Below are 10,987 nucleotides of genomic sequence, written 5' to 3'. Positions count from 1 at the left end.
AAGAAAAAGTTAGAATCCAGTGAAAGACAATAACAATCTGAAACTGGAGGCCCCGAGGCCTCTCAAAAGGCTCTTGAGGGAGCCACAGATCCAGTCTGAGAGCGATTAGTGCTACCAACAAGACGCATCTGTCCTGATTATAGCGCCGTGAGTTGTTGCCCCATGGGCCAGGCATCCTTACTCTTACTCTTGCCACACAAGTGGTCAAAGTACAAAAAGGTTAGCTAATGAATTCCCCCCTACATGTTATGACGTCTCTTTAATAACCATTTTCATGGCATTTTTGGAGAGTAAAATGTTATACCTTTTCCAAAATCAAATACCACCTTTGCTCGTCTAGAGGATTCTGACCAGTACGATCATCAGAGCTCCTAGCCATGATTATTTAAAGGAGGTTTGAGCCCCATAACTAAGCAGGTAGGGGCCTTCACAGGTAGGGAGACCCTTAAAATTCAGTCAGACTTCTTTTCCTTTTATTTGCTGCAATATTTTACTCTCTAGTAGCTCAGAGAGCAGCAGGAGATGAAAGTGTTAGAGGTATGCATCATGATACAAGAAAGGAGAGAGTAAAACTTTGAAAAGCAAGCCTAAGCAGGTCCCCTAAGTTCCAGCAACACCATATGGCTGGTGTACACCTTCACACCAGAACATGAGCTTCCCGGGGCCAGGGAAGATGCTTCCTGCTTTCTGTGCCTGGAGACCATTGTAGTTCCAGACAGAGTATGCATACAGGCTACGGGTCCTCAATAAAGAGTCCTTGGGGTGGGAAGAGAAGGGCAAGCAAGGAGGAGGCGGAAAAGATGGAAGAAGAAAGTAAGCTGAAAGGAACACTCTTGAAGGAGCCCCGCCAACGAGGCCCCAATGGGCTGACCCTAAAGGTGACCTTAGTTCTATAGAAATAAATCAGTGACTAAATACAGTAACAAAATTGTGTGGAGAGGAGATATGGGTATAATACCTATTCTGTGAAGCCAAGAGAATCTTGCAAAGAAAAACAAATTTTGTGAGAAGAAAACAAATAGCCCGTTAATCTCTGCACCATGCATTCCCATGAGCCATCTGAAGAGAATGGTCTCTTCTTTTATTCTCCAGGTACATCTTGGTCCAGCCCAAGGAGGTGACAGCTTGACACTGTTCTATAGCTTCACTAACTAGAGAGCCCATTTCAGTTTCCAGCAGAGAGAAAATCTGGCTAACAATAGCAAAATTTATTCCTTTATAATCACTGCAAGTAGTATTTAAGCTCCCCAGGCAGCAAAGAGACAGAGCGAGTCAGTCTGTTCTGTTCCAGTAGCTCATTCGGAACATTTATCTTTTTTTCAGTCTCTTGGTGGCTCTTAGTGGGGACAAGATGAAGCCAGTCACAAGCTATCCTAGAGGACTTTTCTATAAAGAAACTCATGTGCTTCAGATGTACATCAATACTCCACACCTACAGGTTTGTAAAACAAAATTGAAATATCTTTTTCTCACCCACCCCATTCCTTCTGTGCAAGAAAGGCCATCAAAGTGAAAACAGGACCATAAGCAATCATAACCTCTTGTTTTGTTTTAGGAAAAGAGGAAAAGAAGCAGATACCTCTGTTTCTTTTCCTTTTTTCCTACCACTTTGGTTCATGTTTTTCTTCTTACAATATGTTCATTTATTTAATTGGTACTTATTAGGTCCCTATGTCAGGTCAATTCTCAACTAGTTTGTTCACTGGACATTGTCCCTTTCCTTATGGAGACAGCAGTCTATTAGGATAGGTGGATGCTAATCTAATAATCAAAAAATTAAGTATAATCTCTGTTCAGTGCTAGGACAAAAATGTGTTATTGAAAGTAAAAACTAAGAGATCTGAGTTTTCCTGGAAAAATTAGGAAAGGTTTCATTGAAAAAAGAATTGTCATGATACATGGAAAAATAGAGGAAGGATGCCAGAGAGTATTCAGGCATTTATAATAATAGTATGTGCAAAAGCCCTGAGGCTGAAGCTGGATGCAGCTTCTAAGAAAGTTATAGCAATAAATTCATAAAAGTGGTTATAGGGACTATTATGGCTTGTGTCTAGATGTCTCCTCAAAGCCTCATGTGGTCATAGGTGGTGCTTTTCAGAGGTGGCTGGATCTGGGGTGTGTGCTGTTAGAATCAAGGATGTGATGCTGGAATTGATTCATGGTGGGATGCTAGGTTTAAGGGTGTGAGTGCTACCCACCCTAAGGGCCAATAGCCTGGGAAAGATCTAAGGGACAGAAAGAGCTGTGATGTGTTTTGTCACTTGCTTGCTTTTGCTGTCTCGTGCCTGCCATGAACTGTTGCTCCTCTGCGATGCCCCTCTGCCACACCACCCTGCTTTGGAGCCCACCAACTATGGACTGAAACTTCTACGAACTATGAGCCAAATAAATTTTTCCTGCTTTTTTAAAAATTGAATTTATTGATACATTCTGGGTAGACAGTACAGTTACATTCATTACTGGGATCTTGTACCTCTACATGCCAGGTCTTGGTTCTCATTTTTTCCCCTTGTCCTCACCCTCCCTCCACTCCCTCCTCCCCTCCCCCGCTTTAAATTTTTCCTGCTTTAACTTTGGGTGTCAGGTATTTTTCTCAGCAAGGAGAAAAGTAACTAAGACAGGAACTTGGCAGATAGATTAGTGATCTGGAGCTACATCCTAAAGTATCAGCAAGACAATGAGGAGCTTTAGATAGGCCAGGAATATAATTAGATTTTCATGTGAGAAGATCACTCTGGGTAGCATTTGGATAGAGAAGAGTGAATACAAAGAGACCAGTTAGGAAGCTATTACAAATATTTAGGTAGAAGATGATGGGAACTAGTCTAGATATTGGCACTGAATGTGGATGCTGAAAGTTAGTAAGTAGCCAGGCATGGTGGCACACTCCTAAAATCCTAGCACCCTGTAGGCTGAGGCAGGAGGATCAAAAGTTTGAGCCCAGCCTGAGCAATTTAGAAAGACCCGGTCTCAAAATTTTAAAATAAAATAAAAAAGGGTGGGGAAGCTGGGCATGGTAGTGCATGCCTGTAATTCCAGTGCTCAGGAAGCTGAGGCAGGAGGATGCCTTAATTTCAAGGCTAGTCTGGGCTATATAGTAGTTGAAGGCTAGCATGAAATACATAGCAAGAACCTGTTTCAAAAAAAAAAAGTGTATGCAGGGAGAAGAACAGAACTATATCTCTATGCAAAGATGCTACGTTCAATCCAGAGTTCTAAAAGAAAAAGTTAAGAAGCATTGTGAAGTTGTGAAGGCAAAATTGATAGTCTTGGTTAACTCGGTTTACTTGGCAGCAATTTCAGAAAAGACTATTATTATCATAGTGCAGCAAGTTGGAATGGGAGAAGTCTAGGTTGTAGAACCAAAAGTACACTTAATTTTCAGTTCTGCTGCTTGTTTGCTGTGTGGTCTTGGACTTGTGTGTGTGTTGTTTGTTTTGTGGTACCAGGGATCAAACTCAGGACCTTGTGCCTACAAGGCAGGCGCAGTGCTACTGAGCTAAATCCCTGGCCCTTGGACTTGTTATTTGACTGTTTTGAGCTTTTCAGTTTCTGGAAATCAAACCCAGGACTTTGTGTGTGTTAGACAAACGCTCTACCACTGAGCTAGCTCCTCAGCCCAGAACTTTGATTTCTTTGTTTATAAATAACCAGTATCACCATTCTTCTGTAAACTCAGGGGTGCGAGAAATATTTTGACTTTAAAAATCAGTCAACAAGTTCTGGCTCCCATTTTGTTTAACTTGAGGGCAGGAAACTCAATCTCAGCTATTGTTGGGCTACCTTTGCTGTGGTTGGGCAAAGATCCTGGGGTCTTACACTGAACTAAAGCAGCAGGGAGTCCCTGGGGATCAGACAACAGTTTACCCTGTTATTACACCAAGCCACCCACTGTGGCAGCCTGCAGGGCCCTTTAGATAACAGGGATCTGCCACTTTTGTGCCTTGCAGGGAAAGCCCAGAGGTCATTTTCCAAAGATTCACTGCCTACAAGCACCACAAAGCCTGGAGTCCTCCCAGGGTCCTGTCCCTGCCAGAAAAATAAAAGTGCACCAACCCAGTCCTTTCAGCAGGGTTGAGAAAGAGGCAGTGTGCAGAGAGGATGAACTGAAGCCTGGAGCCCAAATCTAAACTATTTAAATATTTTTAAACTGCTTTATCCTTGGGGAGGAGGGCAATTTTTTTTTCTACCAAGCAGAACAAATTTTTGTTGGTTCTTCTAAGAAGACCCACAAACCTTCCATCTGGAGAATCTTTCTCTTCCATCACATGACTATTCAAGGGCCTCAGCTCTCTTCTGTCAATCCAGTTACACCCAGAATGTCTCCGTGAATTACTCCACAGTGGATAGAGCAGCACTGTTACAGTTTGAGCTAGATGTCCCCCAAAACCTCATACAGTTTTAGGTGGGGCTTTTTCCGAAGTGGCTGGATCTGAGTATGTGATTGATTCCTGCTGGGCTATGCAGGCCTTGAGGCCATGGAATGCTAGGCTCAAGGGCAGTAGGATTAGCTGTTTGAGTGCTACCTGCCCTAAGTAATCTGGTTAAAACAAAAGGAGTCGGAAAGACACTGCTAAATTCCCTTGCTTGCTTGCTTTTGCTGCCTTTTGCTTGCCATGAATTTCTCCTCTGCAATGCCCCTCTGCCAGGCCACCTGCCTTGGAGCCAGCTGATTATGGACTGAAACATCTACAAACTGTGAGCTAACCCTTCCCCCTTTAATTTTGGGTGTTGGGTATTTTCGTCTCAGGAATGAGAGAAAAGTAATTTAAGACAAGCATCCTCTTCTGGGAGGGAAGATAATCTGACAAAATCTAGATAAAGAGCAAGTATATATGGTAAACAATAATCAGGGTAAACACAGGGTTAATCCTGTCATGGAATCAAGGAGCCACAGCAGGAGAAGGAAGAAAGAAACGGAGCATGGCTGTGGCTGTCATTTCTCTCTGGCATCACTCTTTGCTTGTGTCTCTTTCCACATTCTAATATCTACTTAAATTTTTCTCCTCAGCAATTCAAACCCAATCTCTATAAGATGGGGAAAAAAATATGTCTGTAAGTAGTTCTCAGGCTTTTTCAGATATGTTCCTAATTCTGGATGTTCTGTCAAGGGCAAGAGGACCACACTCCAAAGCCAGAGCCGGGCCAAGTTTCACGTCAAAGCAGGGACTGGTCCCCATGTTCTCAGCTCTAGGATACTCAGAATGAACAAGGATAAGATGATGCTTTAAAGATATTCTCTCATATTCTTCCTCCCCTGCCCAGTCAAGCAAAAATTAGAAATATTGTGGAGTTCTCTGACTTTGATTTCCCAAATCCTAAACCCACTGAGATTAAGCCAGCTGTCACTTGGTGAGCTATCAAGAGAAAAGAAGGGTGGCAAGCCCTGGCCCATCAGTGGTTAAAAGAAGTTTTTCGTTTTTGTTTTGTTTTTTTTTTCTCAGCCAAAGTAATGTTAAATTCGGCTTTGCTTTTAGCTTTAGAGGCTCTCTGACACCAGAGATCTGGGACAGTCTTCAGTTCTCGCTGCCTTCCACCATGCTTTGGAGAGCCCGCAGCAGACCCCAGCAGCGCGACCCCTCACAGCCATCTCAACCGCAACTGCAGAAAAGAGGGGCAGTAGCAGCCGCGGTGAGCGCACTGCGCATGTGCCCACGGCCAGGACCAACGCCAGCCCAACTTCAGACCTAGGGCACCTGCTGACTCCTGACCTGAGGACGCTAATAAACAACAGCAGCAACAACGGATTGGGACACTTGTGAGGAGGCTGGGATGGGGAATAAATCCTACTCCTCGCCCCTAGGAAAGGGTGATTGTGAAGCTATGTTCTGCGTTATTCCCCAGATGGAGTACATCGTAGACACTCACACTGAAAAATTGCCTGGTAATTCCATCTTTCGCTGAATTTTTGCTATTCCCTGCCTCACTTCTCAACTCTTTTACCGGTGTCTCCTAAGAACATCTCCCAATCCACTGCTTATCCTCAAATCCTGCTTTGAGTCTGACCTTCTCGGAATCCAAAGTAGGACAAGGATCAGTGACAAGCAAAGCAGGCTTCCCTCCCCTGCTGCCATTACCTTTGATTGGAGAGGGAAATGTTCCCCAGAAATGCTTGTGCAGACTCCTCGGTATGGTTTATGCCAGATGCCTCCAAGCGGGTCTTGGGAAGGTGACTGGCTTATGGGGACTGACACCTGACTTGCTGTTAGGAGGTGGGGTCTGGTGACTCACTGACACCCTGGGGGTGTGGCCTGGACTGGTCGTCTGCCTCCCGGGTTCCTCCCTTCCTTCTCTTTCTGCTTTCTGGATGCCGTGATGTGAACAGCTTTCCCCCGCCCAGGCCCTTCCACCCTGCCACTGACCAGGGGAAGACTGAAACTTGAAAGCATGAGTCCAAATAAACCTTTTCTCTTCTAAGTGTAGGTATTTTGTCCTAGCAATGAGGAAGTAACTAAGACACTCTTCTTACAGACCACTCGACCAAATTGCGTGTTATGTGGAGCGCCTTGCCTGTAAAAGAGACTGGGAAAGCAGGCTCTGGAGGGAGACAGGGAAGGCACAAGGGCTTGCCAGTGGCTATTGAGTTGGCTGGTGTATTAGGATTCAGCTCAGTGACAAGGGACAGAAAACCCCCAAAGGAGTGGCTTGAGCAAAACAGAAGTGTATTTCACTCACAGAAAAACAACTTTTCACAACAGTGTCCATCAGGGGACCAGGCTTTGATTGTGTTGCTCCGAGCTGTAGTTTGAAGCTTAAATATCCCTCAAGGGTCTGTGTGCTAAAGGCTTGGTTCCCCCAAGTGTTGCTGTTGAGAAGGGGTGGGACCATTAAGGGGTGGGGATTGGTGGGAGGTGTTTGGGTCACTGGGGATGTGACCCGGAAAGGGAAAGTGGGACACTTCCTCTCTTTCACCTCCTGGCCAGGAAGGGAAGAGCTTTACTCTGCCATATACTCCAGCCATCATGCGCTGGACTGCAACCTCTGAAACCGTGAGCCAAAATAAACCTTTTTTCCTCATAAGTTTATCTATCTCAGATATTTGTTACAGTAACTGAAAGATGACTTCCATTCTGCTACGCATGGCTTCCTCCCTCATCCACCAGCCACTTTGTAGTACGAGATAACCTTCCTCTAAGGCAGGTCCTGTTCTAACCCTCTTGTGTGCATTATCTGATGCTTTGCTCAAAACAACCCTGTAAGGTAAGAGCTGTTGTGATCTCCATTTTACTGATAAGGAAACCAAGATAAGCAATTTGATGTGGATCACACTGCTACTAAATGGCAGAGTCACAGGCAGTGTGGCTTCAGAGTTTATGCGGTTAAGACGCATTTTTCAGATAATGTCATCCTATCCAGAGTCATGGCTCATGGCTTTCTCTGACTTTAGTAAGGTCTTCTTTATTTCCTTGCATATTTTTATTATTAGGTTATCTATGTTCCTGTTATTTTGGAAATTATGTCTTTTGAGGTATAACTGATTTTATAATTGATTTTTATATATTGACTTTATACACAGCCATGTTCCTAAACTTACTCAGTATAACAGCCTGTCAGGTGTGGTGGTGCATGACTGTAAACTTAGCACTAGGGAGGCTGAGGCAGGAGGATCAAGACTCTGTCGCAAAACCTCCCTACCCCCCAAAAACTCCCTGCTCTGAAGAGTTATGGGTTTTCTATGTAAACATTTATATCATCTCTGAATAAAACCAATTTCATTTCTTCCTTTTCACTCCCAATGCATACCTGTTTCACTTTCCCCTTTCCCTCCTTTTCCTCTTCCCTTCATACTTTCTTGCTTTAGTTCCTGGCTAAAATCTCAAGCACAATTCAGAATAGAAATGATAATAGTGAGCATCCTTTTCTTGCTCCTGATTTTTAAAGAGAAAATATCTAGTATTTTATTAAGAATTATGTGTATGCGCTGGGGATGTAGCTCAGCAATGCCATGCCTACCTGGCAAGTGCAAGGTCCTGAGTTTGACCCTCAGTACCAGAAAGAAAAAAAAAAAAAAGAAAGAAAGAAGAATGATGTTTACTACAGGATTTTAAAGGTAATCTTTAACTGGTTAAAAATATTATCTTGTAGCATCACATGTATATAGTCTCAGGTACTTGGAAGGCTGAGGCAGGAGGATCTCTTGAACCCACAAGTTCAAGATCAAGGCCAGCCTAGGAAACATATGAGATCCCTCTCAAAAGCCTTTTTAAAAAATTCTGTCTATTCCTGGTTTTCTAAGGGTTTGGGTGTATGTTGTGTGTTTGTGTGTGTGTGAAGTGCTCTTTGTATAATTATTATGAATATATAATCTTTCAAGTCTACTAATATGAATTACATATTATACACACAATATTGTGTGTGGTAGCAGGGATTGAACTCAGGACCTTGCACTTACAAGGCAGGAGCAGCACCACTGAGCTAAATCTCTGGCCCTGTAAGATTATTGTTACATAAAGCTTGCATTATTTTTCCTGAAGATTACTGTATTTACTTTTTAATATTTTGTTTAAGGTTTCCCACTTATGTTCATAAGAGATTGGTCTGTAATTTTCTTGTGCTATCGACCTGCAGTTTAGGTATCAGGGTCACACTGGCCTGATAGAATAAAGTGAGAAGTATTTCTCCTTTTTATATTCATTGGAAGCCTTGTATTTCATTTTAATTATATCTTCCTTGAAAACTTAGTAAAAATTTCTTGTAGGCATAGTGATTTGTTTTATTTCTAAACAAGGTCTTGAGTTTTTATTTTCAAATAACTTCAGCTTATACAAAAGTTACAAGTACACATAAAGAATTTCCATATAACCTTCAACTGCAGAGGACCGTAATATTGATTATGCCCAAAGCAAGCTGTGAAGAGTGAACCCCACAATTGGTTTGTTTATAGAAGTGAGTCTGGTCCAAGCCTATGTGCCAAGGTCAGAGTAACTCACACCCAAATTCCCTTCGCACAACTAAAACCTGACTAGAAGGACAATGTTTTAATTACATCATATATTCTGTCTATTCTGCTCCTAGTTTTAGTATGCTTTGTCTTGTCCTTTATGAGCCTTGATTACATTAATTTCGATAGAAACCACTCACACCCCACTTGATTGCCAATAAAAGCCAGTGCCTCGGCCTGGCCAGCACTCTTGTGTGTTGCAGCGGCACTGGTTGTCCCCGTGCCTTGCTTTCTCTCCTAGTTCTGTCACTTAATGTATTCAAAGGAGACAAGCAGCCCTGAGACTGTTCCTCCTCTGCTGATGAAGATGGGGTGACAGGTGTCGAGTAATATTCACTTAGCCTTCTGAACTTCTTGGGCAGACTTGGTGGCCTTGCCAGCTCCAACAGCCTTCTCGTCCACTGCTTTGATAACCTCCACAGCAACTGTCTCATACCACAAACAGCAAAGCAGCCCAGATGAGGACAGCTCACAGTATGCATGGGCTTGCCAGGAGCCATGGCAACAGTGAGAGGCTCAGCAGATTTCAGGAACTTAGGGTCATCTAGCTTCATAGAAGAATGGTGATGAAGCTTTTCTTTCAGCTCATAAACTGGCCAGCGATATGAGCTGTGTGACAAACCAGTACAGAGAGCCACCACTGACCTGGCCTGGATTGTACAAGACAGCAACCTGAGCAGTGAAACCAGCTGCTTCCCTTTGGTGGGTCATTTTTGCTGTCTTGTCACCAGACGTGTTACAACAATGAACACTTTTGACCATGGTGATATTAACATTGAAGCCCACATTGTCCCCCGGAAGAGCTTCACTCAGAGCTTCAGTAGACTTCACTTCAGTTGTGCCATTGTCTGGAGCAAAGGTGATCACCATGCAGGGTTTGAAAACACCAGTCTCTCTTCAGTCCACGGGGGTAAGATGTCTGGAGAGGCAGGGACAAGCGCTTCTCAGTTGGATGGTTGGTGGTGGAATGCAATCCAAAGCTTCAAGCAGTGCGGTTTCACTGGCATTGCCATCTTTGTGGGAAACCTTCCATTCCTTGAACCAGGCCATGTTAGCATGTGGCTCTAGCATATGTTGTCACAAATCCCATCAGAAGTTGGCAAAATGTGTTGGGTGTAGCCCATTTTCTTAATTTAAGTGCTGACTTCCTTAATCATTTCCTTATATCATTTCTGGCTGTAGGGCAGCTTAATGGGATCTATTTTGTGAAAAGCAGCACTTAGTTGCTTCACACCCCATGTACACGCCAGAAGGCATGATGCTCAGAAGTCTGTCTGCTCTTGTAGATACCATCTTCAGATCCACTACAGCCAGCAGTAACAATGGGAATAGCACTGTCAGCCTCAGATATGCCTATAACCATATTTTTGATTAAGCCTCTTTATCCTGGGGCATCAATGGTAATCACATAATACTTGCAGGTCTCAACTGTCCACATGGAGATGTTAAGTTTCTTGGAGTACAGGAAGGAGGAAATAAAGGAGAACAAAGCATAGTTTACTAACACAAGAAGATACGATCATGCCCCAAAATCTCAGTAGTTCAACTGATGACTCGAAGCCAGATCTTTAGTCAAGCATGGTGGGGTACACCTGTAATCGCAGCATGAGAGAGGCTGAGGCAAAAGGATTACCATAAGTTCAAGATCAGCCTGGGCTATACAGTGAGACTCTGTCTCAAAAAAGAGAGAAAAAAGGGCCAGATTCCTGCTGATCCTCACAGAATGGTGGTAGAATTACCTGAAAAATAGTGTTATTCTTGTCTTCCAGGTGGAGCTGATTCAGCCAAACCTGTGTATATATAATATAAGCAGTAAATTTCAGAAAATGACTCTGGATAAAAAAGCTAGATTGCTTAATTTTTAGATTTGAAAGATTAACTAGAGGTCTTCAAAATGTTCTACCAACTAACCAGGTTCTTACAAAACCCCTTTGCAATAGAGACCAAGGACAGAAGGATAATTTGACTGTATTGTTTCCTCTTAAAGATCTCCTGATGGAAATCCTTCAGTAGTTTCCCACCACAGAGCAAAAGCCAAAGTCCTTT

General features: G+C 43.2%; 1 pseudogene; it reads right to left on the bottom strand.

The window, feature by feature from the left end:
• Nucleotides 1–9,274: 9,274 nt before the first annotated feature.
• On the bottom strand, nt 9,275–10,385 carry LOC117283410 (annotated as a pseudogene).
• Between the last annotated feature and the right edge of the window lie 602 nt (nt 10,386–10,987).

The sequence above is a fragment of the Fukomys damarensis genome, unplaced genomic scaffold, assembly GCF_012274545.1.
Source record: "Fukomys damarensis isolate Sample0158 unplaced genomic scaffold, DMR_v1.0_HiC HiC_scaffold_4, whole genome shotgun sequence".
In the NCBI taxonomy this organism is placed as follows: Eukaryota; Metazoa; Chordata; class Mammalia; order Rodentia; family Bathyergidae; genus Fukomys; species Fukomys damarensis.
The sequence above is the reverse complement of the archived record's forward strand: the minus strand, read 5'-3'. Positions and strand labels throughout refer to the sequence as shown.